General features: G+C 45.4%; 1 protein-coding gene across 7 annotated transcripts in view; it reads left to right on the forward strand.

Moving 5' to 3' along the window:
* The first annotated feature begins 7611 nt into the window (after nt 1–7611).
* Nucleotides 7612–26651, forward strand: part of PKIG (cAMP-dependent protein kinase inhibitor gamma) — a 90842-nt gene continuing 71802 nt past the window's right edge. For 4 of the 7 annotated variants that reach the window (XM_015148834.3, XM_028827344.2, XM_015148839.2 and 1 more), the window contains exon 1: nt 7612–7715. The gene's annotated coding sequence lies outside the window, so the exon portion shown is untranslated. 7 annotated transcript variants of the gene reach the window in all.

The following is a 26651-nucleotide window of genomic DNA, read 5'->3' on the forward strand; positions in this document are numbered from 1 at the left end:
ATTCAGGAGTCCTTTATTAGCTGGCGACCGAGACACGGCTAGCGCTCAAAATTCTCTCAGCCCCGAAGAAGGGGCTGGATTTTCTTTTATACTCTGGTTTGGAAAGGGGAGGGGGAATCGAGCTGAAGCAATCTCACAGAAGTAAAAACAGGCAAAGAAGTTAAAAAGACAAATGGTTACAGGAAAACAAACAGTTCCAGGTGCAGGGCCTTTAAATTCATCACAAGGTGATAGGTGCAGGGGCTCTGGGTGCTATCTGCCGGACACAAATGCGGGGGCTTTAGAGTACTATCACCCGGGCGAATTCCTAGAACTGTGGACATAGCTTGCCACAGTACCTTATCAGTTAATTGCACTCTTTGATGTGCTGGGAGTCAGCTTGCACAAGTTAAGTCCTTGAGGAAGGGGGTGGGTAAGGAGCCCTAGATGTGTTACAAATGAAGGAGCCAAATGGAGTCCCGCTGGCTTTCTCAGCTAAGGGAGAGTCTATTCATATTACAACAAGGTAAGGTATCACACAATTCTCATGCCTCAGCCTCCCCAGTAGCTGGAATTACAGGCACATACCACCACTCCTGGCTTATTTTTGTATTTTTAGTAGAGACAGGGTTTCGCCATGTTAGCCAGGCTGGTCTCGAACGCTGACCTCAAGTGATTCACGCACCTAGGCTTTCCAAAGTGCTGGGATTACAGGAATGAGCCACTGCGCCCGGCCCTACTATTTTCAAGAGTAGTCTGGGCAGGTCTTTTAGAGGGCTTGACACTGGGGCACAGACATGAGTGAAGTGAGGAAGCAAGCCATAAAGATACCTGGAGGAAGAGCAGGAGAAAATGCCCTGAGATGAAAGCATGCTTTGAGGCAGGAAAACAGGGTCTGGAGGCAGGGAACAAAAGGCCGATTCACACTTCAGCTATGACAGGAAATATCCTCTCCATAGGGTGTAGGCCAAGTAAATGACTTTGTAACTCTACTTCATCCTCTTCATTTACATAGGGCGTGTCCCAAGTAGAGGGTAAACTCCCAAAAATTCTGTAAAGGGGCCCTTGAGCCCCTATGCTTGGGCCCCCTCCCACACTGTGGAGTGTATTGGTGAGATGGAGTCTTGCTCTGTGGCCTAGGCTGGAGTACAGTGGCTTGAACTCGGCTCACTGCAACCTCTGCCTCCCAGGTTCAAGCAATTCTCCTGCCTCAGCCTCCTGAGTAGCTAGGATTACAGGTGTGCGCCACCACGCCCAGCTAATTTTTGTATTTTCAGTGGAGACGGGGGGGGGGGGGGGGGGGTTTCGCCACGTTGGCCAGGCTGGTCTCGAACTCCCGACCTCGTGATCCGCGTGCCTCGGCCTCCCAAAGTGCTGGGATTATAGGCGTGAGCCACCGTGCCCAGTCTGTACTTTCATTTTCAATAAATCCTTTCATTTCTTCTTGCTTTGTGTGTTGTGTCCAATTCTTTGTTCAAGACGCCAAGAACCTGGACACCCTCCAATGGTGACAGCTTAGAGGGAAAATGCTGAGAGATGAGGTTGGACAAGTATTCAGGGGGCAGTTCACTTCCAGCCTTGTTGATGGTGACAACAACTCTAGATCTTATTCTAAATGTAATGGGGAAACAGTTGAAAGCTTTTGAGCAGGTGAGGGACATGGTCATGCTTTCCTTTTTTTTTTTTTTTGAGATGGAGTTTCAAAAAAAAAGCTTTTAGCCACCGCGCCAATCATGTTTATGTCATGCGCATCTGTGTGAAGAAACTACCAACAGGCTTTGTGTGAGCAACAAGGCTGTTTATTTCACTTGGGTGCAGGCGGGCTGAGTCCAAATAGAGAGTCAGCAAAGGGAGATAAGGGTGGGGCCGTTTTATAGGATTTGGGTAGGTAACGGAAAATTACAGTGAAAGGGGGGTTGTTCTCTGGCGGGCAGGAGTGGAGGTCACAAGGTGCTTAGTGGGGGAGCTTTCTGAGCCAGGATGAGCCAGGAAAGGGAATTTCACAAGGTAATGTCATCACTTAAGGCAAGGACCGGCCATTTTCACTTCTTTTGTGGTGGAATGTCATCAGTTAAGGCAGGGCAGGCCATTTGCACTTCTTTTGTGATTCTTCAGTTACTTCAGGCCATCTGGGCGTATACGTGCAAGTCACAGGGGATGCGATGGCTTGGCTTGGCCTCAGAGGCCTGACAGTTTACATTTTATTTTATGTATTTATTTTTTTGAGACGGAGTCTCACTCTGTCGCCAGGCTGGAGTACAGTGGCGCGATCTCGCTCGGCTCACTGCAACCTCCGCCTCCCGGGTTCAAGCAATTCTCCTGCCTCAGCCTCCTGAGTAGCTGGGACTACAGGCACGCGCCACCACGCCTGGCTAATTTTTGTATTTTTAGTAGAGACATGGTTTCACCATGTTGGCCAGGATGGTCTTGTACTCGACCTCGTGATCCACCCGCCTCAGCCTCCCAAAGTGTTGGGATTACAGGCATGAGCCACTGCGCCCGGCCATGTTTACCTTTCAAAAGGATCATTCTGGCTGCTGGTTAGAATAAAGACTGGAGCAGGGATGTGTTAGGGTTGAGGTATAGCAGAAGCAACGGCAGGACTAGTTAGGAGACTACTGCCATATATATAGCTGAAACCGCCTTTGCAAAATTATGACTGAGACAGTGAAAAAGATCTAACTCCATCTTCATTCTAACCTTTAAGCTGTCCTTGTTCCTTCCTGGGTGTAAGCTGAACTAACTTTGGGAGGAACTTAGTTTACAGTGTAAAACAAAGATGGTAACAGCCCCTTCCCAAAACAAACCTTCCTCTTGCCTGGGTACTAGACTGACTTTGTTGGACTAACAAATTAGCCACAAGATTAGAAATTATGGTTTAGCAGTCACACAGCTGGAGGCTACAAGATTCTGACCTTCCCTAAACGTTTCCTAAAATCAGCGCTTGAGATATTTTGCAGACCTGAACTTGATGAATCAGCTGGCACCACACAGACTGATAAACCGGCTCATCTGATCTTGTGGCCCGCACCCAGGAACTGACTCAATGCAAGAGGACAGCTTCAGCTTCCCATGATTTCATCTCCTACCTGACCAATCAGCACTCCTTGCTCACTGGCTTCCCCCCACCCACCAAATTATCCTTAAAAACTCTGATTCCACAGCCTGGAGCAGTGGCTCATGCCTGTAATCCTAGCACTTTGGGAGGCTGAGGCAGGTGGATCATTGAGGTCAGGAATTTGAGTCCAGCCTGGCCAACATGGTGAAACCCCCGTCCCTACTAAAAAAAATACAAAAATTAACCGGGTGTGGTGACGCATGTCTGTGGTCCCAGCTACTCCAGAGCGGAGACTGAGGCAGGAGAATCACCTGAACTAGGGAGGCACAGGCTGCAGGGAGTGGAGATTGTGCCATTGCACTCCAGCCTGGGCGACACTGTCTCAAAACAAACAAACAAACAAAATCTCTGATCCCCGAATGCTCAGGGAGACTGATTTGAGTAATAATAAAACTCCGGTTTCCTGCACAGCTGGCTCTGTGTGAGTTACTCTTTATTGCAACTCCTGTCTTGATAAGTCCCCTGTCTAGGTAGCAGGCAAGGTAAACCCGCTGGCTGGTTACATAGCTTGAAGACAGCTCTGTATCTAAACTGTATCTACATCTATATCTACCTTGGTCAGTCTTAATTGCTATGGTAATCTATTTTATTTTATGGTTGTATCATAATTTATTTCCTCAATTCCTAAGGATAGACTTTTTGTTTGTTTGTTTGAGACAGGAGTCTCGCTCTGTCATATAGGCTGGGGTGCAGTGGTGTGATCTCGGCTCACTGCAGCCTCTGCCTCCCAGGTTTAAGCAATTCTCCTGCCTCAGTCTCCCAAGTAGATGGGACTACAGGAGTGTGCTGCCATGTCTGGCTAATTTTTGTATTTTTAGTAGAGACAGGGCTTCACCACATTGGCCAGGATAGTCTTGGTCTCCTGACCTCATGATCTGCCTGCCTTGGCCTCCCAAAGTGCTGGGATTACAGGCGTGAGCCACCGTGCCTGGCTTTTTTTTTTTTTTTACACTCAGGCTGGAGTGCAGTGGCACAGTCTCTGCTGACTGCAACCTCCGCCTCTTAGGCTCAAGGGATCCTCCCACCTCAGCCTCCCGAGTAGCTGGGACTACAGGTGCACACCACCACACCTGGCTAAGTTCTTTATTTTTTTGTAGAGGCAAGGTCTCACTACGTTGCCCAGGCTGGTCTTGAACTCCTGGGCTCAAGCAATCTGCCCGCCTCAGCCTACCAAAGTGCTGGGATTGTAACTGCCCAAGGGGTTCACCTTGCACGCTACCTAGACAGAGCCGACTAATCAAGAAGGGGGAATTACAAAAGACAAAGTAATTCACACAGAGCCTGCTGTGCGGGAGCCCTGAGTTTTGTTATTACTCAAATCATCCTCCCCGAAAACTCAAGGATCAGAGTTTTTAAGGATAATTTGGTGGGTAGGGGGCCGATGAATCGGGATTGCTGATTGCTCGGCTGGAGGATGAAATTGCAGAGAGGTGCTGGGCGCGGTGGCTCACGCTTGTAGTGCCAGCACTTTGGGAGGCCAAGGCGGGTGGATCACGAGGTCAGGAGATCGAGACCATCCTGGCTAACACGGTGAAACCCTGTCTCTACTAAAAATACAAAAAATTAGCCAGGAGTGGTGGTGGGCGCCTGTAGTCCCACCTACTCGGGAGGCTGAGGCAGGAGAATGGCATGAACACGGGAGTCATAGCTTGCAGTGAGCTGAGATCACACCACTGCACTCCAGCCTGGGCAACAGAGCAAGACTCTGTCTCAAAAAAAAAAAAAAATTGCAGAGTCAAAGCTGTTCTCTTCTGCTGAGTCAGTTCCTGGATGGGGGCCACAGAATTGGTTGGCAGGTCCAGTGTGGACATCTGGTTGTTAGAAATGCAAAAACCTGAAAAGACATCTCAAAAGGCTCATCTTAGGTTCACAGCAGTGATTTTACCTCAAAAGTAATTGGGGGCCAGGCACAGTGGCTCACGTCTGTGATCCTAGCACTTTGGGAGGCTGAGGCAGGCGGATCACTTGAGGTCAGGGGTTCAAGACCAGCCTGGCCAATATGGCAAAACGCCGTCTCTACTAAAAATACAAAAATTAGCCAGCGTGGTGGCAGGTCCCTGTAATCCCAGCTACTAGGGAGGCTGAGGCATGAGAATTGCTTGAACCTGCGAAGCAGAGATTGCAACGAACCAAGGTCGTGCCACTGCACTCCAGCCTGGGCGACAGAGCAAGACACTGTCTGAAAAAATCAAAATAGAAAAATCTTATGACTTCTAGAATAAGAATAATGACAGGTATTTAGAACTCCAGCCCTTCTCATTTTGGCTTGGTGGCTGGTGGCCTGTGGCCTTTCATTTGTTTTACAGGAACAGTTTGGCTTTCTGGAAAGGGCTATTATTTAAACGATACACTAAATTCTTTCCCAAAGCTAGTTTGGCCTGGCTGGGCGCAGTGGCTCACACCTATAATCCCAGCACTCTGGGAGGCTGAGGTGAGCGGATCACCTGAAACTCTGGGAGGCCGAGGCGGGCGGATCACCTGAGGCGGGGAGTTCCAGACCAGCCTGACCAACATGGAGAAACCCCGTCTCTACTACAAATACAAAAAATAAGCTGGGCGTGGTGGTGCATGCTTGTAATTCCAGCTACTCAGAAGGCTGAGGCAGGAGAATCAATTGAACTCAGGAGGTGCACGTTGTGGTGAGCCAAGTTGGTGCCATTGCACTCCAGCCTGGGCAACAAGAGTGAAACTCTGTCTCAAAAAAAAAAAAAAAGTTACTTTAGCCTATACCCAGGAATGAACAGGACAGTTTAGGGGTTAGAAGCAAGACAGGGTCAATTAGGTCTGCTATCTCAGTTATTATTCTTCGCAAAGGCAGTTTCAGGATGACAGGTGTGAGCCATCGCGCCCAGCCCTTGATATTTTGACTGGTCGCAACTCTTTTGCTTTTACAAAAATGAAGTAATGAATATATCCTTTGCGCTCGGGTTTCAGCATTTCTGCAGTTATTCCAAGAAGTTTGATTGCTTGACACAAGGAAAAATAAATTATTCCTCAGATTGAAGTTAAATCTGATGATCTAATTCTCCATCAAAGTGTGGGGAAAAGAAAGAGATCAGCCTGTTACTGTGTCTATATAGAAAGAAGTAGACATAAGAGACTCCATTTTGTTCTGTATTTGTGATGCTGTTAATCTGTGACCCTACCCACAACCTTGTCCTTTGCAAGAGACATGTGTTGCGGTGACTCAAGGTTTAATGGATTTTGGGCTATGCAGGATGTGTCTTTGTTAAACAAAATGCCTGAAGGTAGCTTGCTGGTTAAAAGTTATCACCATTCTCTTAATTTCAACTACCCAGAGACACGTACACGGCCAAAGGTCGCAGGGACCTCTGCCTAGGAAAGCTAGGTATTGTCTAAGGTTTCTCCCCATGTGATAGACTGAAACTATGCTGCCAAAAGGTTTATGGAGATGTTTGCATATGCATCTCAAGGCACAGCATTGTCCTTTGAACTTATTCATGTCACAGAGGTTTTTGTTCATATGTCTTACTGCCAATTTCCTCTTTTTTCTTTGATCCTATTGTCCTGCCACTCCCCTGTCTTTTAAGATGGTAAAGATAATTATCAATAAATACTAAGGGAACTCAGAGACCGGGGCCGCGTGGGTCCTCTGTAAGCTGAGCGCCGGTCCCCTGGGCCCCCGCTTTTCTTTCTCTATACTTTGTCTCTGTGTCTTATTTCTTTTCTCAAGTCTCTCGTTCCACCTTACGAGAAACACCCACAGGTGTGGAGGGGCAGGCCACCCCTTCACAAAGAAACCAATTTAATCACTCTTTGACACACCACCCCTTCAGACTATAAAAGAGAGGAATCTGCCACCCCTCCCACATGAGTTTTCTTGTCTTCAAATATTCCCAGTCTTGGCAGGGAGTGGTGGCTCACGCCTGTAATCCCAGCATTTTGGGAGGCCCAGGCGGATGGATCAGCTGAGGTCGGAGTTCGAGACCAGACTGGCCAGCATGGTGAAACCTTGTCTCTCCTAAAAATACAAAAATTAGCCGGGCATGGTGGCACCTGCCTGTAATCCCAGCTACTCGGGAGACTGACGCATGAGAATCGCTCGAACCCAGCGGGCAGAGGTTGCAGTGAGCAGAGATTGCGCCACTGCACTCCAGCCTGGGCGACAGAGTGAGATTCTGTCTCGAAACAAAAACAAAAAAAACAAAAACCCAGTCTACCAAGCCACCACCTCAGGCTCCGTTTCCTCCTCGCACGGTCCCCATCTGAGGTTACAAAGAGATAAACTGAGGCACGAGCAGTACTCGCGGCCCAAGACCTCCCCCTGGCCTCACTGTCCCCCTTTCCTTCTCTTCCCCAGGCCTACTTCCAACCCGGATCCCTCCTTCGCAGCTCAGCCCTCGACTCCCACCTCGTCCCTCGACTCCCACCTCGTCCCTCACCTCGTCCCTCCTCTGCCCCCTCCGCGGCTGCGGAAAGGGACGCGAACCGTCCTGGTCCCATCCGAGCCGCCGTAGCGCGAGTGCAGCGGGAGTTCGGCAAACCAGGTCGCCAAGGCAACGGGCTGCGCTGCGGGTTGCGGGCTGCTGGCGCTAGGCTGCCCCGGGGAGGCGCTGCGGGCCGGCGGCCCAGGCACTGCGAGGCGGCGAGACCGCAGGTGAGCAGGAGCTGGGCGCCCGGTTGCGGCCCCAACGCTCCGGGCCTGGCGTAGACTCGTCGCAGGGGGCGAGGGGCTGAGCCGCCGGGGACCTCGGGGAGGGAGGCTGCGGTCCGATCTTTGTCCCTCAGCCACGCCGGGGACTGAGCCCCCGACGCCCTTTGACCCCGCCCAGCGTTCAGGGAGAGTCTGTATTCGGCTGTTTATTTTATTTGTAGCCATTGGTAAACCTCATTCGAAAGTTTCTTAAAAAAAAATCCCTTCTTATTTGGGGGCCGGAAATAACTCGAAACTGCAGAAAATGTATTTGTGTGTGCGACTGTTCTGGGGCCAGAGAGGATTGACTTCTTTGTGCGTCAGTTTTATCGTCTGCAAAATGGGAATCATGGTAGCACCTGTCTGATGACGTTATTACAAGGTAAATTTATATTTAAAATTCGTGGAGGTAAGTCCTCAGTACTTGGGAGCTTTTATTATTCTACTACAACGAAGACCATCATTGAGCATTTATTGTGAGTCAGGGCCCGGGCTGATAGCCAGGGTAAAAAAGTGAACAAGAGACATCGTGTCCTGAGGGAACTCCACAGTTTTCCGGAGGAGACAGACCCGTAAACAAGAATTCACAGTGATTCCGGTTATGATTTTGGACGTGCAGAGGGACTGTGAATGCACAGAGAAAACAGTTTAACCTGGATTTCTGGAGGTGAGGTTAGTGTGGATGATCAGGGAGAGATGCCAAAAGAAGGTGACTTCCAAATTGAGACAAGAAGGCTGCCTTTATGTTGACCAGAAGATGAGGCTGGTGGAGTGTACCTTGCTGTAGGTAGAGAAAGCAGTGTGTGCAAAGCCTTGGGGAGAGAGTGCAGACTTCTTGGGAATCTGCAAGGATTTCAGGCTAGCTGGAGAGCAGATTATGAGAGTTGGAGGGGGTCTGGCTAGATGGTGTTTGAGAGACAAGCAGGTACTCCTCCTGAAGACTCTTCGTAAGTGTGGAGGAGTTTGGGCTTTATCTTGGGGGCAGTGGGAAGCCATCAAAGGGTTTTAAGCCAGAGGTGTGTGTTTTTGATCAGAGGTATGGTTTCAGAAAGATCAGTTTTTTGTGTTTCTCTCTTGGTCTTTTTTTTTTTTTTTTTTTGAGACATACTCTTGCTCTGTCGCCCAGGCTGCAGTGCAGTGGCGCGATCTCTGCTCACTGCAAGCTCCACCTCCCGTGTTCACGCCATTCTCCTGCCTCAGCCTCCCGAGTAACTGGGACTACAGGCGTCTGCCACCACGCCCGGCTCATTTTTTGTATTTTTAGTAGAGACGGGGTTTCACTGTGTTAGTCAGGATGGTCTCAATCTCCTGACCTCATGATCCATCCGCCTCAGCCTCCCAAAGTGCTGGGATTACAGGCATGAGCCACTGCGCCTGGCTCTCTCTTGGTCTTATCATTCCTCCCATCTGTTTTTCACTTTGCAGGCATTCATTTGTGGTGATTCATATATATGTGTGTGTGTGACTGTGTGTACGTGTATGTATTTATTTTTGAGATGAGGTCTCACTGCGTTGTCCATGCTGGTCTCAGATTCCTGGGCTCAAGTGATCCTCCTGTCTCAGCTTCCCACGTAGCTGAGACTGCAGGTGCACACCACTGTGCCTGGCTAATTAAAAAAATATTTAATGAGCATCTTCTATGTGCAAGGCACCGTGTAGGTAGTAAGGAAGCAGGTCCCTGCCCTCAAGGAGATCACAGATTGGTGAAGAAAATATGCATCAAACAAGTGATTATAATTGTGAGGAGAATTGTGAAAGGGGGCGCATGTTAAGGTCAATCTAGCGTAGTTTGGAGATTCAGGTAGGGTTTTGATAAAATGTCTAGAGGGTGTAGTCTGAGTTAGCTATCGTGGGGATATTCCAGACATATTCAAAAGTACATTCATGGAGCCAAAAGCAGTCCACTACAACTGGAAGTTAAAGATCAATATTGAAAGAGATCTATCTAGAGAGGTTAAAAAAAAAAAAAAGGCTGAGATTATTCAGGGCTACTGCATTGCATTCTCTTGGAAAAAAGAGTCATGCACTTAGGCTACGCTAAAAGAAATGGCTAGAGAAACAGGAACAGGAGAGAAACCAGCAAAGTATAGTAATGAAGTCCAGAGGAAGAGGTTGGCCTTTGTAGATGTTGCTGAGATGTCTGAGTAATACAAGTTAAAAATTAAAATGTGTCTTTTTGGGTAAATAAATATGGAGGTCAGTTGGGACCTCATTGAGCAGATTTGGTGAAATGGTTGGGGCGGAATCTATAATATCAGCAGCTTTCAAAGGTTCAATATAATATATCAGTGGGATGAGTTAAGAGTGGGATGTGAGAAAGACAAAGTGTAGGCAGCTCAGAGAAGTTTGGCTGCGAAGGGAGGTAGAGAGAAGGCTGGGGAGCGATTGGGGAATAGGTGAAGTTTTTTTGAGCATGAGAGATTAAATGCTGTTGGCAAAGAGCCAGTAGAGAGGGAAAGGGTGAGAAGATACAGGATATGAAGGAGAGAATTGATAGTATAACTTTCCTGAGAAGGTGGGAGTAGCGGAGTTCCACAGTACAGATCCTTCAATAAGGAGTCTGATGCCTGTTACTTTTTGGAGACGTGGGAAGCCAGGTTATTCCTGAAAGGAGTGCACCAGTGTGATGCAACAAAAATAAAGGTATAAGTGTGGAAGGCAAGTCACAATTTTCATTATCGGCAGATAGCAGTCATTTATTGAACTAGTATTGTGTTAAGTACTTTTCATGCACTTTTTTTTCTTTCTTGCTTTCTTTCTTTCTTTTTTTTTTTTTTGAGACAGGGTATCACTCTGTCACCCATGCTGGAGTGTAGTGGTGCAATCTTGGCTCACTGAAGCCTCTGCCTGCTGTGCTCAAGCGATCCTCCTGCCTCAGCCCCCCAAGTAGCTGGGAATACAGGTGTGAGCCACCACACTCAGCTAATTTTTGTATTTTTAGTAGAGATGGGATTTTGCCATGTTGGCCAGGCTGGTCTTGAACTCCAGACCTCAAGTGATCCACTCGTGTCGGCCTCCCAAGGTGCTAGGATTACAGGCATGAGCCACTGCGCCCGGCTCATGCACTGTTCTTGATGAATAATGTGATGTTTACAACAACCCTGTGAGATAGGCCCTCTAATAATTGCAAGTTTATGGATAAAGAAACTGGGGTAGAATGCTCACTCAGGTTCACACAGTATTTGAGTCTAGGTTTACCTGAAGACCCAGAGCTTTTACTCTTAACCACTGCCTGGATGATATAAATCTCTACCTGTGATATGATTGTCTGCTGAAAAAATTCAAAAGAATTAAGCTAAAAATACTTAGATATAATAAGGCTAAGTGAACAGCAGTTATAAGATAGACAAAAAGCAATAGCTTTATACAACCAAAAATAGAAAAGGTAATTGTAGGAGAACTGACAATAGCAACATGAAAAATAAATACTTAGAAATAAACTTAAAAATACATGTACCTGGCTTAGCCACTCAGAGTAAGAGTTGGCTGGGCATGGGGATGGGAGGACAGGATGAGTAAGGTAAAGTAGTTTTCCCATGGGAACATCAGAGTATTGATACTGGAGAAGGGTAGGTTAAAAAAAAGAGGTGTCTGTCATAAGACATCATAAGATATTGACTTTCATGTTTTTATAAAATTGAAAAATTGGCCCGGCATGGTGGCTCACACCTGTAATCCCAGCACTTTGGGAGGCCAAGGCGGGCGGATCATCTGAGGTGAGGAGTTCGAGACTACCCTGGTCAACAGGGTGAAACCCCATCTCTGCTAAAAATACAAAAATTAACTGGGTGTAGTGATGCACACCTGTAATCCCAACTACTTGGGAAACTGAGGCAGGAAACTGCCTTCAACCTGGGAGGCAGAGGTTGCAGTGAACTGAGATTGCACCATTGCACTCCAGCCTGGGTGACAAGAGCAAAACTCCATCTCAAAAAAAAAAAAAAAAAAAGACAATTAGGTGGGAGCTATATATATTAGAAAGATGTTTACATGATATGGTTAGGTGTAAAAAGCAGATTACAGTACAGTATGTTCCTGTTTGTTTTTAATGTATACATGTTTATAATTAAAATGTCTGGAAATACTAGTTCTTTTTAAAAATGTTAAATCTTTAATTGTGATAAAATTTACCATCTTAACTATTTTTAGGTGTAAAGTTTTGTAGTGTTAAGTGTATTCATGCCGTGCAACCAATCTGCACAACTTTTTCATCTTGCAAAAGTGCAAAAGCCAAACTATACCTTTAATAGGTTAAGTTCCCCATTTCCCCCTCCCCACCAGCCTTTAGCAGCACCCATTCTACTTTTGTTTTCTATGTGTTTGGTTACTCTAGATACATTGTGTTAGTGGAATCTTGCATCCTGTCCTCAAGGTTCATCCTTGTTGTGTAGCATGTGTCAGAATTTCATTCTTTTTGTAAGGCTGAATAATATTCCATTGCATGTTTATACCACACTTTGTTTATCCATTCATTGATGGTCACTTTGAGTTGCTTCCATCTTTTGGCTGTTGTGAATAATACTGCAGTGAAACATAAGTGTACTAAAAGGTAAGCTGTTTATGAGATCATGGGGAAACTTTTATTCTGTTCTTCATTGCCTTAATTTTCCTTTTTTATGAGCATGAATTGCCTTCATAATCAGAAAAAAAAAATCAGGAAATATCTTCTTTAGAGGGCTGGGGAAATAAGGGTAAAAAAGGGCAGTGGCAGCAGGAAGGGAAAGGAGAGGGCAGATTTGAGAGACATTTCAGAAGGAGACTCAACAGGACTTGACCACTAAGAGGTAAGGGAGAGAGGAGTGGAAGATGAAGCTTTCCTGGCCTCTGCTGGGAAGGGGCATCAGTCCTGTTGGGGCTTTGACTAGGGGAGGAGGGAGGAAATAAGGCTGGAGAACCACCTGAGCCTTTGTTTAGCAGTTTGGACTTCTTCTAGAAGGTGGGAGAAACCATTGAAAGGAAGTGAAATGACTTGATCTGATTTGCACCTAGAGAGATTACACTGGCTCTTTCCAACCATTCTTTAAGCTGAAGCCAGATAGTGCCAGGTATCCCTTTGTGTTGCCTGTACTTGAACTTCTGTTAATTTCCTTTTATTTGAGATGAACCCATATCTATTATTCTAAAAGCACCTGGAATATTTTAAACAATGTTTTGGTTTTTTTTTTTTTTTTTTGAGACGGAGTCTCGCTCTGTTGCGTAGGCTGTAGTGTAATGGCGTGATCTCGGTTCACTGCAACCTCTGCCTCCCATGTTCAAGCAATTCTCCTGCCTCAGCTTCCCGGATAGCTGGGATTACAAGCACCCACCATTATGCCTGGCTAATTTTTGTATTATTATTATTATTTTGAGATGGAGTTTCACTCTTATTGCCCAGGCTGGAATGCAATGGTGCGATCTTGGCTCACTGCAACCTCCCCCTCCTGGGTTGAAGCCATTCTCCTGCCTCAGCCTCCTGAGTAGCTGGGATTATAGGCATGCGCCACCACGCCCAGCTAATTTTGTATTTTTAGTAGAGACAGGGTTCTCCATGTTGGTCAGGCTGGTCTTGAACTCCCAACCTCAGGTGATCCTCTTGCCTCAGCCTCCCAAAGTGCTAGGATTACAGGTGTGAGCCACCGGTCCCAGCAGTTTTGTATTTTTGTAGAGATGGGGTTTCACCATGTTGGCCAGGCTGGTCTTGACTCCTGACCTCAACTTATCTGCCCGCCTCAGCCTCCCAAAATGCTGGGATTACAGGCGTGAGCCACCATGCCCTGCCTGTGTTGAGTTTTATGTCAATAACACAGTCTCCTGTGAATACACTTTTTTTTTTTTTTTTTTTTTGAGATATAGTCTCACTCTGTCCCTCAGGCTGGAGTGCAGTGGTGCAATTTTGGCTCGCTGCACCCTCCGCCTTTGAGGTTCAAGTGATTCTCCTGCCTCGGCCTCCCGAGTAGCTGGGATTACAGGCACACGCCACCACACCAGCGGTTTTTTTTTTCTTTTTTTGCATTTTTAGTAGAGACGGGGTTTCACCATATTGGCCAGGCTGGTCTCAGACTTCTGAACTCAGATGATCCACCCATCTTGGCCTCCCAAAGTGCTGGGATTATAGGTGTGAGCCACTGCACCCAGCCATCCTGTAAATATACTTTCTAACATTAGTAGGATAAATATGAATAATTGGGAAAATAAGAAACAAAAATAATTCAAGGTAGAGCACATCACAATTCTGTTAAAAGTTTAAAACTTAAAATTTTTTACATTTTATTGAAAATTCTGACAGCCTCCTTTTGAGAGAAAAAGACAATATAATGTACACAGTGTCATATTAAGGAACTCTTACAAAATGAAAATTTGTAGGGTCCAGATGGATTCAGCCCATCACTTAGCTCCACTCCCACAAACCTGTAGTCTCTCTCTACTTCCAGAGCATTACAGACAGAGGGAGCTAACTGTTGTGCTAACATTTGTAAATAGCTCTGCAGTTTAGAAGAGCTGGATTTCCAAAAGATGCAAATCCATGATCTCATTTTAGTCCTCCCAACAATTCTGTGGGGTAGGGATCATCATTCTCATTTTCAAATGAGAAAATTGAAGATCAGAGGATGTGACAGATCCCTCTCAGATACTATATCTAATAAGTCCTGGAGTTTGAATCCAGGTTTTATTTTCTTCTTATATTTTAGCCTTTTATTATGGAAAATTTTAAACATACAAAAGTAGAAAAGATAATAAAAGACACCTAATATACTCAGCTTTAACAGTTACCAACATATGGTCACTTTTATTTCATCTATATTGCCCACTTCCATCCTGCCTTAAATTATCATAAAGCAAATCCTAGGTGTCGTATTTCATCCATGAATACTGTACTTCAATACACACATCTAAGAGAAAAGGATTTTTTCCTCCTCCTTTCCCCCTTGTAGTCACAATATCATTATTATACCTAAGGAAACAAGCAGTAGTCATTCCTAAGTATTACATAATATCCATTTGGTATTCAGTTTCCTCAACAATTTTATAAATGGCTTTCTAAAAAAATGTTTTTTTCAAGATGTAGTCTTGCCATGTTGCCCATGCTGTACTTGAAAGCCTAGGTTCAAGGGATTCTCCTACCTTAGCTTCATCAGTATCTGGAAATACAGACATACGTCAGTGTACCCAGTTTTTTTTTTTTTTTTTTTTTTAACACGGAGCCTCACTCTTTCACTCAGACTGGAGTGCAGCGGCGTGATCTCTACTCACTGCAACCTCTGCCTCCTGGGTTCAAGCACTTATCCTGCTTCAGTCTCCTGAGTAGCTGGGATTACAGGCATGTACCACCATACCCCGCTAATTTTTGTATTTTAAGTAGAGATGGGGTTTCACCATGTTGGCCAGGCAGATCTCGAACTCCTGACCTCAGGTGATCTGCCCGCCCGCCTCAGCCTCCCAAAGTGTTGAGATTGCAGGCATGAGCCATCATGCCCAGCCTGCCCAACTTTCATAAATGTCTTTTTTTTTTCTTTTTTTTTTTTTGAGACGGAGTCTTGCTCTGTCGCCCGGGCTGGAGCGCAGTGGCGTGATCTCGGCTCACTGCAATCTCCACCTCCTGGGTTCACACCATTCACCTGCCTTAGCCTCCTGAGTAGCTGGGACTACAGGCACCCGCCACCACGCCCAGCTAATTTTTTGTATTTTTAGTAGAGATGGGGTTTCACTGTGTTAGCCGGGATGGTCTCGATCTTCTGACCTCATGATCCGTCTGCCTTGGCCTCCCAAAGTGCTGGGATTACAGGCATGAGCCATCATGCCCGGCCCATAAATGCCTTTTTACAGTTGGTCTGTGTTCACTGGGATCCAAACAAGGTGCCCATATTAGACCTGATTGATCATCTCTTAAATCAAGCTTGTCCAGTCTGCAGTCTATGGGCCACATGTGGCCCAGGACAGCTTTGAATGAGGCCCAACACAAATTTGTGTTTTTGTTTTTGTTTTTTTTTTGAGACGGAGTCTCGCTCTGTCGCCCAGGCTGGAGTACAGTGGCCAGATCTCAGCTCACTGCAAGCTCCGCCTCCCGGGTTCATGCCATTCTCCAGCCTCAGCCTCCCAAGTAGCTGGGACTACAGGCGCCCACCACCTCGCCCGGCTAGTTTTTTGCATTTTTTAGTAGAGACGGGGTTTCACCATGTTAGCCAGGATGGTGTCGATCTCCTGACCTCGTGATCCACCCGTCTCGGCCTCCCAAAGTGCTGGGATTACAGGCTTGAGCCACTGCGCCCGGCCCCCCAACACAAATTTGTAAACTTTCTTAAAACATTATTAGAGTTTTTTGTGTGTGTGATTTTTTTTTCTTCTTCCAGTGTGGCCCAGGAAAGCCAAAAGAATGGATACCCTTGTTTAAAATCTTATTACTCTGTAGCAATTTCTCCTCTTCTTTTTTTTTTTCCCTTTGCCATTTATTTGTTTTAAAAAGTCGTATCATTTGCCCTATGCAACTTCTCATATTCTGCATTTGGCTGATTGCATCTATTTATTTATTTATTTTTCTTAGATGGAGTCTTATTCTGTTGCCCAGACTGCTGGAATGCAGTGGTGCAATCTTGGCTCACTGCAACGTCTACCTCCAGGGTTAAAGCAATTCTCCTCCCTCAGCCTCCTGAGTCGCTGGGACTACAGGCGCATGCCACCACGCCCAGCTAATTTTTGTATTTTTAGTAGAGGTGAGGTTTCACCATGTTGGCCAGGCTGGTCTTGAACTCCTGATCTCCAGTGATCCACCTGCCTTGGCCTCCTAAAGTGTTGAGATTACAGGCGTGAGCCACTGCGCCTGGTCAGCATCCATTTAATAGGTTTATTCCTTTTATGGTTTTTTTGTCCCTTGTACCCTATAGGTGATGCTCTGCACATCCTATTGTATCATGTCAGGAGGCAGTAAGGTCTAATTAGCTCTCTTTGCATGATATTAAGATTGATCATTAGGTTCAGATGTTGATAGTATGATCAATCTATTATAAGTCTCCCATCAGTCTTTCACAGAATGGCTTAGCAACTACTAATGATCATTGTCTAGATCCATTATTTTATTATATTGGGGTTACAAAATGAATTCACATTTTCTGATGCCAAGTCACACGCTCTGTTTAATCCCACTATCTCCCAATTAAAGGAAGCCTTTACACACTGTCATCTATGCTCCACTCTGGTAGGTGGAAAAAAAATTCCTCATTTAGTAGCTCAACTTAATGTAGTAATAAAAAAGAGCCAGAATCTATATGCTCTGTCCAACACTAACTGCTCCCAACATTGCTTTCCTGGGTTGGCCTTATATATTTGCAAAACCACACAGTGGAAGGGCTGCCTGTATTAGTGTTTTTCAAACTGCTATTCCTCAACCTACATTGTAGCCTGCTAATGTAGCTTGAGGAATATTTGGGGTAAAGGTTCCAGCATTTTTTTTTTTTTTAAATGGAGTCTCACTCTGTCACCCAGGCTGGAGTACAGTGGTACGATCTTGGCTCACTGCATCCTCTGCCTCCCGGGTTCAAACGATTCTCCTGCCTTAGCCTCCCGAATAGCTGGGACTACAGGCACACACCACCACACTCAGCTAAGTTTTGTATGTTTAGTAGAGATGGGGTTTCACCATGTTGGCCAGGCTGATTTCGCATTCCTGACCTCAAGTGATCCTCCCACCTCAGCTTCCCAAAGTGCTGGGATTATAGGTGTGAGCCACTGTGCCCGGCCTAGCATTTTTTAAAATGGAAAAATAGAAAAAAATCATAGTTCATCTCAGATACATCATATAGAGTAAGAATAAGTTTTGTAAAACTTCTGTTTCAGCTCCATTTATGTATCTCTGAGTCATGATGTAAAATATATGGTGTCCTGGTCAAGTCATATAATTTTTCCAGTATTTACTTATTTTATTATTTATTTATTTATTTATTTGAGATGGAGCTTCACTCTTGTTGCCCAGGCTGAAGTGCATTGGCGCGATCTTGGCTTACTGCAACCTCTGCCTCCCAGGTTCAAGTGATTCTCCTGCCTCAGCCTTCTGAGTAGCTGGAATTACACACCCCACCACACCCGGCTAATTTTTGTATTTTTTTAGTAGAGACGGGGTTTCACCATGTTGACCGGGCTGGTCTCAAGCTCCTGACCCCAGATGATCCACCCGCCTTGGCCTCCCAAAGTGCTGGGATTACAAGTGTGAGACACTGTGCCCTGCCCAGTTTTTCCAGTATTTAAGCAACCACCCTATGCTATAACAAGTTTCTCGGTCAAGGATTCATTTATGTTCAAGCATGCTAGTTATAAAATAATACAGTATATTGATCCATTTATAAAATTATACAATATATTGATTCATTTTAGAACTTCCTTTAAAGGCTTTCTTGGGTGACTACCAATTAACCAAAATTAATTACGTTATCCCAGTGACCAAATTAATACCCTGGTAATCAAATTGAACTGGGTACATGAGTTATGTGAAAAACCTTCCAGGGATTTTCACATGTACTGATGTTTTTGTTTTGTGTTTTTGTTTTTGTTTTTGTTTGAGACGGAGTCTTGCTCTGTTGCCCAGGCTGGAGTGCGGTGGCATGATGTCGGCTCACTGCAACCTCCACCTCCTGGGTTCAAAGATTCTCCTGCCTCAGCCTCCTGAGTAGCTGGGATTACAGGTGCCCACCACCATACCCAGCTAATTTTTTTTTGTATTTTTAGTAGAGACGGGATTTCACCGTGTTGGCCAGGCTGGTCTTGAACTCCTGACCTCAGGTGATCCACCTGCCTCGGCCTCCTCAAGTACTGGGATTACAGGCATGAGCCACTGTGCCTGGCGGTACTGATGTTTTTGATTCTCTGGTTATACTGAGGTGGAGTAACTGATTCTAACCAGCACTGGAACCGTTAAAGGAATGTAGGGCCTCATCAGTATTAGTTGGTTGGAGAGGGGAAGGAAGTTAGGACTGGGCAGGAATGAGTGGGTGGAGAAACTGACTCAGCCCTTTGGTTAGCTTCTAGGCATGGGAATTCAGTGGAGGGAGCCAGACCTCCTATGCATATGATGATAGCAAGAGTAGCCCTAATTTTGTTCCTCCCTTTTCTAATCAGAATGGGCTTAGGACATGAGCAATGGGATATTTAGTGACATCAGCAATGAAGAACTAGGAAATACAGACTTTGATTTATTTTTTAAGTGATTCTTCATGGGCTGTGTGCTTTTAAGACTAGACTGTGGGTTTTGTTTTGTTTTGTTTTGTTTTTGAGACTGGGTCTCATTCTGTCACCCAGGCTGGAGTTGCTGTGGTGCAATCATAGTTCATTGCCACCTCGAACTCTGGGACTCAAGTAATCTTCTCACCTCAGCCTCTTGAGTAGCTGGGACTACAGGTGTGTGCCACCACATCCAGCTAATTTTTAAATTTTTTGTGGATACGGGATCTCTGTATGTTGACCTGGCTGGTAGACTGTGTTTTTATTTGAATATTTGTACCAAAACTTAACATTCTGCTGCTTATTGATTATATTTTACTACCTAAGAAAAGAAATATGTATTTTTTAATTGGCTTATATAAAACATAATACCTGTTTTCTTGTAGTTTTTAAGTAAAATTTGAAACATTAGATTTTTAAGTGTAGGTTCTTTTTGTTTGTTTGTTTTGAGATGGAGTTTCGCTCTTGTTGCTCATTGCTGGAGTGCAATGGCGCGATCACAGCTCACTGCAACCTCTGCCTCCCAGGTTCAAGTGATTCTCCTGCCTCAGCCTCCCGAGTAGCTGGGACTACAGGGGTGTGCCACCACGCTCAGATAATTTTTGTAATTTTAGTAGAGACAGAGTTTCACCATGTTGGTCAGGCTGGTCTCGAACTCCTGACCTCAAATGATCCTCCCACCTCGGCCTCCCAGAGTGCTGGGATTATAGGCATAAGCCACCATGCCCGGCCAAGTATAGCTTATTTTCTTATTTGTAATTTGTTGAAGCCAAAGACACTATAATAGAAAGCAACTGAAAATGACCGGCCGGGCGCGGTGGCTCAAGCCTGTAATCCCAGCACTTTGGGAAGCCGAGACGGGTGGATCATGAGGTCAGGAGATCAAGACCATCCTGGCTAACCCGGTGAAACCCTGTCTCTACTAAAAATACAAAAAACTAGCCAGGCGAGGTGGCGGCGCCTGTAGTCCCAGCTACTCGGGAGGCTGAGGCAGGAGAATGGCGTAAACCTGGGAGGCGGAGCTTGCAGTGAGCTGAGATCCGGCCACTGCGCTCCAGCCTGGGCGACAGAGCAAGACTCTGTCTCAAAAAAAAAAAAAAAAAAAAAGAAAACAACTGAAAATGAAAATGATATTTCCAGGGAGGCTAATAACTTACAGAGCTTTCATGTGGCCTCAGGGTCATTGTTCTCTGTTAGCCAATCCTTAGAAATTGCTAGAACTCATAGGAATGCAGAGTTGCATAATAAGAATAAGAAAAACTTGCGTTTCAGGCAGATCAGGGTAACCTTGGGCAAAGTCTCTAAGTCTAGATTCCCTTATCTGTAAAATGTCTCATGAGGTCATGTGAGAGTTAACCATTATAAAGCTTGGCCACTAGAAGGGGCTTAATTAATGTGAGTTATCTTCCTTTCTCCCAGTCCTGATTTTGCAAACCTACCTACTCCGTGTTTCTGCTAATCACCAGAATGAAACTTAAAAAAAAAAAAAAAAAAGGCCGGGCGCGGTGGCTCAAGCCTGTAATCCCAGCACTTTGGGAGGCCGAGGCGGGTGGATCACGAGGTCAGGAGATCGAGACTATCCTGGCTAACATGGTGAAACCCCGTCTCTACTAAAAATACAAAAAACTAGCCGGGCGTGGTGGCGGGCGCCTGTAGTCCCAGCTACTCGGGAGGCTGAGGCAGGAGAATGGCGTGAACCCGGGAGGCGGAGCTTGCAGTGAGCCGAGATCACGCCACTGCACTCCAGCCTGGGAGACACAGCGAGACTCTGTCTCAAAAAAAAAAAAAAAAAAGCTGATGGTTTAATCTTGATTTTCAGTGTCAGTTAAGCATAACATAATTCTATTGTTTTCTTATGTGCATAAGGCTTAACTTTCATTGGTTTTTGATGATCTCTGCATGTTATTTATAGCACATATTAAATGTAGTGGCCATATTTTTAAAAAATTTCTTTTATAATTTTTTTTTTCAAGACACAGAGTCTAGCTCTGTCGCCGAGGCTGGATGGAGTGCAGTGGTGCAAACTTGGCTCACTGCAGCCTCTGCCTCCTGGGTTCAGGCAATTCTCCTGCCTCAGCCTCCCGAGTATCTGGGACTACAGGAGTGCGCCAACACACCAAGCTAATTTTTGTATTTTTAGTAGAGACAGGGTTTCACCATGTTGGCCAGACTGGTCTCAAACTCCTGACCTCAAGTGATCGGCCCATCTCAGCCTCCCAAGGTGCTGGGATTACAGGTGTGAGCCACTGTGCCTGGCAGCTGTATTTTATAAACCAAAAAATTGGGACTTGTGGTGTGACAAGTATAGTATACTTAAAAGGGTTAGGAGAACAGAATGTTTTGAAGAAGTGCACTCTCAGAGATAGGGTCGCTGTACTTTTATGTATTCATAAGGAAGCAGTACAAAGTTGTGGTTAGGAGTGAGGCCCTGGAGTCCTTTGGACATGAATTCACATCTTGGCCCAGGCACTTTCTACTTACTGCACAATATACTTAACCTTGCTAAACTTCAGAGCTTCCTCACTTGTAAAGTGGGTATTATGAGAGTTCCTTGTTTCTTGTGAGGATTGCATGAAATAAAGGGCTCAGCACAGTCTTCGCAGATAGAAAGAACTTAACATGTAAATGTCAGCTGTTACATTTGTTACTATAAAGCCTTTGACACATGAACACTTATATAGTAACCTTTTTTTTTTTTTTTTTTGCAAAAACCTGTTCAAAAAGCACTTCTAAAATAACTCAGTATTTGCAAACTTACTGTATAGTAAGTTCTTTATCAGGCCTCGTATGGAAAGGGCACAGAAATATTTTGAAGACCCCACGCCCTGCCTTGCATGCCCGCTGGGAAGACCTGACTTACTTTAGCCTTCCCAAAATATTTGCGTAACTCTCAGTACCTACTCCATTGCTTCTGAGATGACCTCTGCAACATGTGTATGTTTTGGCTGAAACAGTTATACTTGTCCTGGACAGACTTCAAGGTTAACTTAATCTACGGTCACAGGCTTCTTTCCCGAAGATTTCCTTGGGTGTGCCCTCCCTAGAATATTGGCCTCTTCCTCAGGCAAGCAGCAAAATAGCTGCAATAGGCCTAGACCCCAGATCTATGTATGGCACCCACCTAAGGAATAGAAAGATTGTCTTGGCTGGGCGTGGTGGCTTACACCTGTAAAGCACCTGTAATCCCAGCACTGTGGGAAGCCGAGGCGGGTGGATCACCTGAGGTCAGGAATTCGAGACCAGCCTGGCCCACATGGTGAAACCCCATCTCTACTAAAAATACAAAATATTAGCTGGGCATGATTGTAGATGCCTGTAGTCCCAGCTACTTGGGAGGCTGAGGCAGGAGAATCGCTTGAACCTGGGAGGTGGAGGTTGCAGCAAGCTGAGGTCACACCACTACACTCCAACCTGGGCAACAAGAGCAAAACTCTATCTCAAAAAAAAAAAAAAGAAAAAGAAAAATTGTTCCTTAGAGTGAGAAATTTTCTCAGAAGCCGCCAGAGAACTAACCCTAGAATCTCATTGGCCTGGACTGGGTCATGTGCTCATTCCTGAGCCAGTTCCTGTCAGTAGGGCAATGTGATGCCCTGATGGGCTTAGGCCTGGTTCTTGAACAAGCCGTTTACAAGAGGGATGAAATTATCTCTAGACCAATCAGAAACAGAATTGTGTTTCTGTTAGGAAAGTTTTTTTTCTATGGGTAGGGGAATGGACGCTAAGTAGATTGGTCAAAGAGGAATTGTGTTGGCTGCTGATAACAGCACGTTTAAAGAAATAACCTGTCTTTAAAGAAGACAGATTATTTTTCTCTCAAAAAATATTAAGTCCAAAGTAGATAGTCTGTTCCTGGCATGGTAGTTCCACATTGCCATCAGGCAGCCGATCTCTTTCTGTTTCACCATGCTTATCATACAGCTTGCAGTCACCTTGTGGCTGCACGTGTTGCTCTGGCTCTCTAGCCAAACGGTCTTTGAGGCAGGAAGAAGTAGGAAAGGGGAGGGCAGAGGACACCCTTTAAAAGTACCCTAAGTCCCAACCACCATGTTCAGTTTACATCTCATTGTCCATTCTTACTTGTGAAGAAGGCTGGTAAATGCCGTTTCTTAGCTGTATACATTGCCATTCCCAACAACAGAGGGATTCTGTAACTGTGGAAGAATGAAAAATAGATACAAGCCTGGAACTGGGCAGTGCCCACCACAGGAGGCAGCCAACAATGTTAGCTATCCCCTCTATTTGGAGAAAATTGCAGTTTTTACATTGACTTTCCTTTTTCTTTCTTTCTTCCTTTTTTTTTTTTTTTTTTTTTGAGACGGAGTCTCGCTCTGTCACCCAGACTGGAGTGCAGTGGCCGGATCTCAGCTCAATGTAAGCTCCGCCTCCCGGGTTTTACGCCATTCTCCTGCCTCAGCCTCCCGTGTAGCTGGGACTACAGGCGCCCGCCACCTCGCCCGGCTAGCTTTTTGTATTTTTTAGTAGAGACGGGGTTTCACCGTGTTAGCCAGGATGGTCTCGATCTCCTGACCTCGTGATCCGCCCGTCTCGGCCTCCCAAAGTGCTGGGATTACAGGCTTGAGCCACCGCGCCCGGCCCCTTTTTTTTTTTTTTTTTTTTTTTTTGAGATGGAATTTTGCTCTATGGCCTGAGCTGGAATGCAGTGGCGCAATCTCTGTTCACTGCAACCTCCACCTTCTGGGTTCAAGCAATTCATCCCCGCCTCAACTTCTGGAGTAGCTGGGATTACAGGTGTGGCCCACCATGCCCAGCTAATTTTTGTGTTTTTAGTAGAGACAGGATTTCACCATGTTGGCCAGGCTAGTCTCGAACTCCTGACCTCAGGTGATCCACCCACCTCGGCCTCCCAAAGTGCTGGGATTACAGGTGTGAGCCACCACACCTGCAGTGCCCAGCCTGCATTATAAATGTTTGCTGATAATGTGTTGATAACAGTGACAGTAAATAAGAGTCAACTGGGTTTGTTCCCTAGCCTATTTAGTTTTATTATTGCGATTACAAAATAATTAAATATTATGTTAACCAATGAAATATAAAGGGAAAAAGGAAAAGAGATACTGCTTTTATGAAAAATAAGTTGAATGTGTTTACCTGATAAAGGTAAATGGCTGGCCGGGCGCGGTGGCTCAAGCCTGTAATCCCAGTACTTTGGGAGGCCGAGACGGGCGGATCACGAGGTCAGGAGATCAAGACCATCCTGGCTAACACAGTGAAACCCCGTCTCTACTAAAAAATACAAAAAACTAGCCGGGTGAGGTGGCGGGCGCCTGTAGTCCCAGCTACTCGGGAGGCTGAGGCAGGAGAATGGCGTAGACCCGGGAGGCGGAGCTTGCAGTGAGCTGAGATCCGGCCACTGCACTCCAGCCTGGGCGACAGAGCGAGACTCCGTCTCCAAAAAAAAAAAAAGGTAAATGGCTAAGAAAAAATATTCTTTTCAAATTAGAGGTGGAACAGACCTCTGAAAAGATTGAAGAAAAAAATTTATAAAAATATGGAGATTCTGACAGGTGAGGTTCTGTAATTCTAACACTAGGAGGCTTAGGGAGGAAGATTACTTGAGGCCAGGAGTTTGAGACCAGTCTGGGCAACAGTGAGACCCCATCTCTACAAAAAGTAAAATTAGCCAGATGTGGTGGCGTGTCCCTGTAGTCCTAGCTACTTGGGAGGCTGAAGTGGGAGGATCACTGAAGCCCACGAGTTTGAAGTTACAGTGAACTATGATCACACCACTTACTCCAGCCTGGGAGATGGAGTAAGACCCTGTCTCCAAAACATATATACATATATGTTTCTGCCTTCAGAATACTTCACAAGTATCGTTCTAGTGAAAACTGGAAATCATAGATGTACATCATGAGTGTAGTTCATGCAGAAACTTTAATTGCTTGAACTCACTCTCAAGAAAAGGCCTCCACTGAGCGCAGTGGCTCACGTCTATAATCCCAGCACTTTGGGAGGCTAAGGCAGGTGGATTACTTGAGTCCAGGAGTTTGAGACACAAGCCTGGGAAATCTGGCAAAACCCTGTGTTTACAAAAAATACAAAAATTAGCAGATTGTGGTGGTGCGTGCCTGTACTCCCAGCTACTTGGAGGCTGAGGTGGGAGAATCACCTGAGCCCAGGGAGGTTGAGGCTGCAGTGAGGCATAATCATGCCACTGCAGTCCAGCACAGGTGACAGAGAGAGACCCTGTCTCAGAGAAGAGAAGAGGAGAGGGGAGGGGAGAGGGGAGAGGAGAGGCTTTCATCCCTTAGCAAGTATTTGGAAAATAAACATACATTTTTAATGATTCCTCTCTTTAACTGTATTTTTTAAAAATGAGTGATACCATTATTAGTCCTGATCCCATCAGGGAGAGAGCTTCTACTTTGTTTCTTCAGTTGTTATGTATGGGTTACTGTGTATCAATTGAAATGAATATCACCAGGCCTTATTGTTGGTCATTATAAATGGTGCCCTGGTAAGCTTCTTTCCCGAGACACCTTTCTAGTATATTTTTTGTTTTTTCAAATTTTTTTTTATTTTTTTGAGACAGAGTCTTACTTTGTTGCCTATGCTGGAGTGCAGTGGTATAGTCTTGGCTCCCCATAGCCTCCGCCTTCCCGGTTCAAGTGGTTCTCCTGCCTCAGCCTCCCAAGTAGCTGGGACTACAGGCATGCACCACCACACCCGGCTAATTTTTGTATTTTTAGTAGAAACGGGGTTTCACCATGTTGGCCAGGTTGGTCTCGAACTCCTGACCTCAGGTGATCCACCCATCTCGGCATCCCAAAGTGCTGGGATTACAGGCATGAGCCACTACACCCAGGCCCCTCACTGATTTTAAATAATGTTGAATATACCAAAAAGTTTGGACTGTCTCAGGGAGTTCAATGTAATGGAATTTGTCCTGATGTTATTTCTTTTTCCAAATCCCGTAACACTTCAAACTTTTCTTTTTATAACATTTCTCATAAATAGTCCTCCTCCATAATTACCTTTGTGTTTATTTTGTGTCTGCTACTAAACTCTTAGCTTGTTGAGGACAGGAGTCCTTCCTTGGACATCTGTACATCCTAACATACAATGGGTGCTCAATTTATGTTCATGGAATGAGAGAATGAATCAACGTCACTGTTCTATTATTGCATAGCCATCTTCAGTAACACGTCCTTTGAATTCATTGTCAGTGGAGCTAGTCTTGTAGCCTTTTCAATAGCTTACATTCCATGTTAGAGCAAAACATGTTAAATGTTTATAAGGTAATTTCAAATATAGGCAAAAGTAGAGAGAATACTATTGAAAAAAACCTCCATTATCCATAATCAAGCTTCAACAATTACCAGCATTTTAGAACAAATTTTGATTTAGACTAAGGGTAGAGAGAATATGATGACATTGGGATGCTGATTTTGATTTTGTGGGGAGAGAAGCAGGCCATGTGTGGTGAGCAGGGTAGAGAAAGAGGAGGCTGGTGGTCCAAATACAAACCTGCCTCATAGGGTTGTCTTGAGGATCACATGAGTTGACACAGGGAAGTGTGAAGAACAATGCCCCACACACGGTGAGTACAGCTTAAGTGCTGCCACCGCCATTACTATCACTCCCTCGTAGCTCGTGGGAGCTGAGTGTGGCAGCTGTGGCACTTACTAACTTGGTGACTTTGGACACCGACCTTTCTAAGCTGCAGTTTCTCCATCAGGAAAATGGGAAAAGTAA

The sequence above is a fragment of the Macaca mulatta genome, chromosome 10 (assembly GCF_049350105.2).
Source record: "Macaca mulatta isolate MMU2019108-1 chromosome 10, T2T-MMU8v2.0, whole genome shotgun sequence".
Lineage (NCBI taxonomy): Eukaryota > Metazoa > Chordata > Mammalia > Primates > Cercopithecidae > Macaca > Macaca mulatta.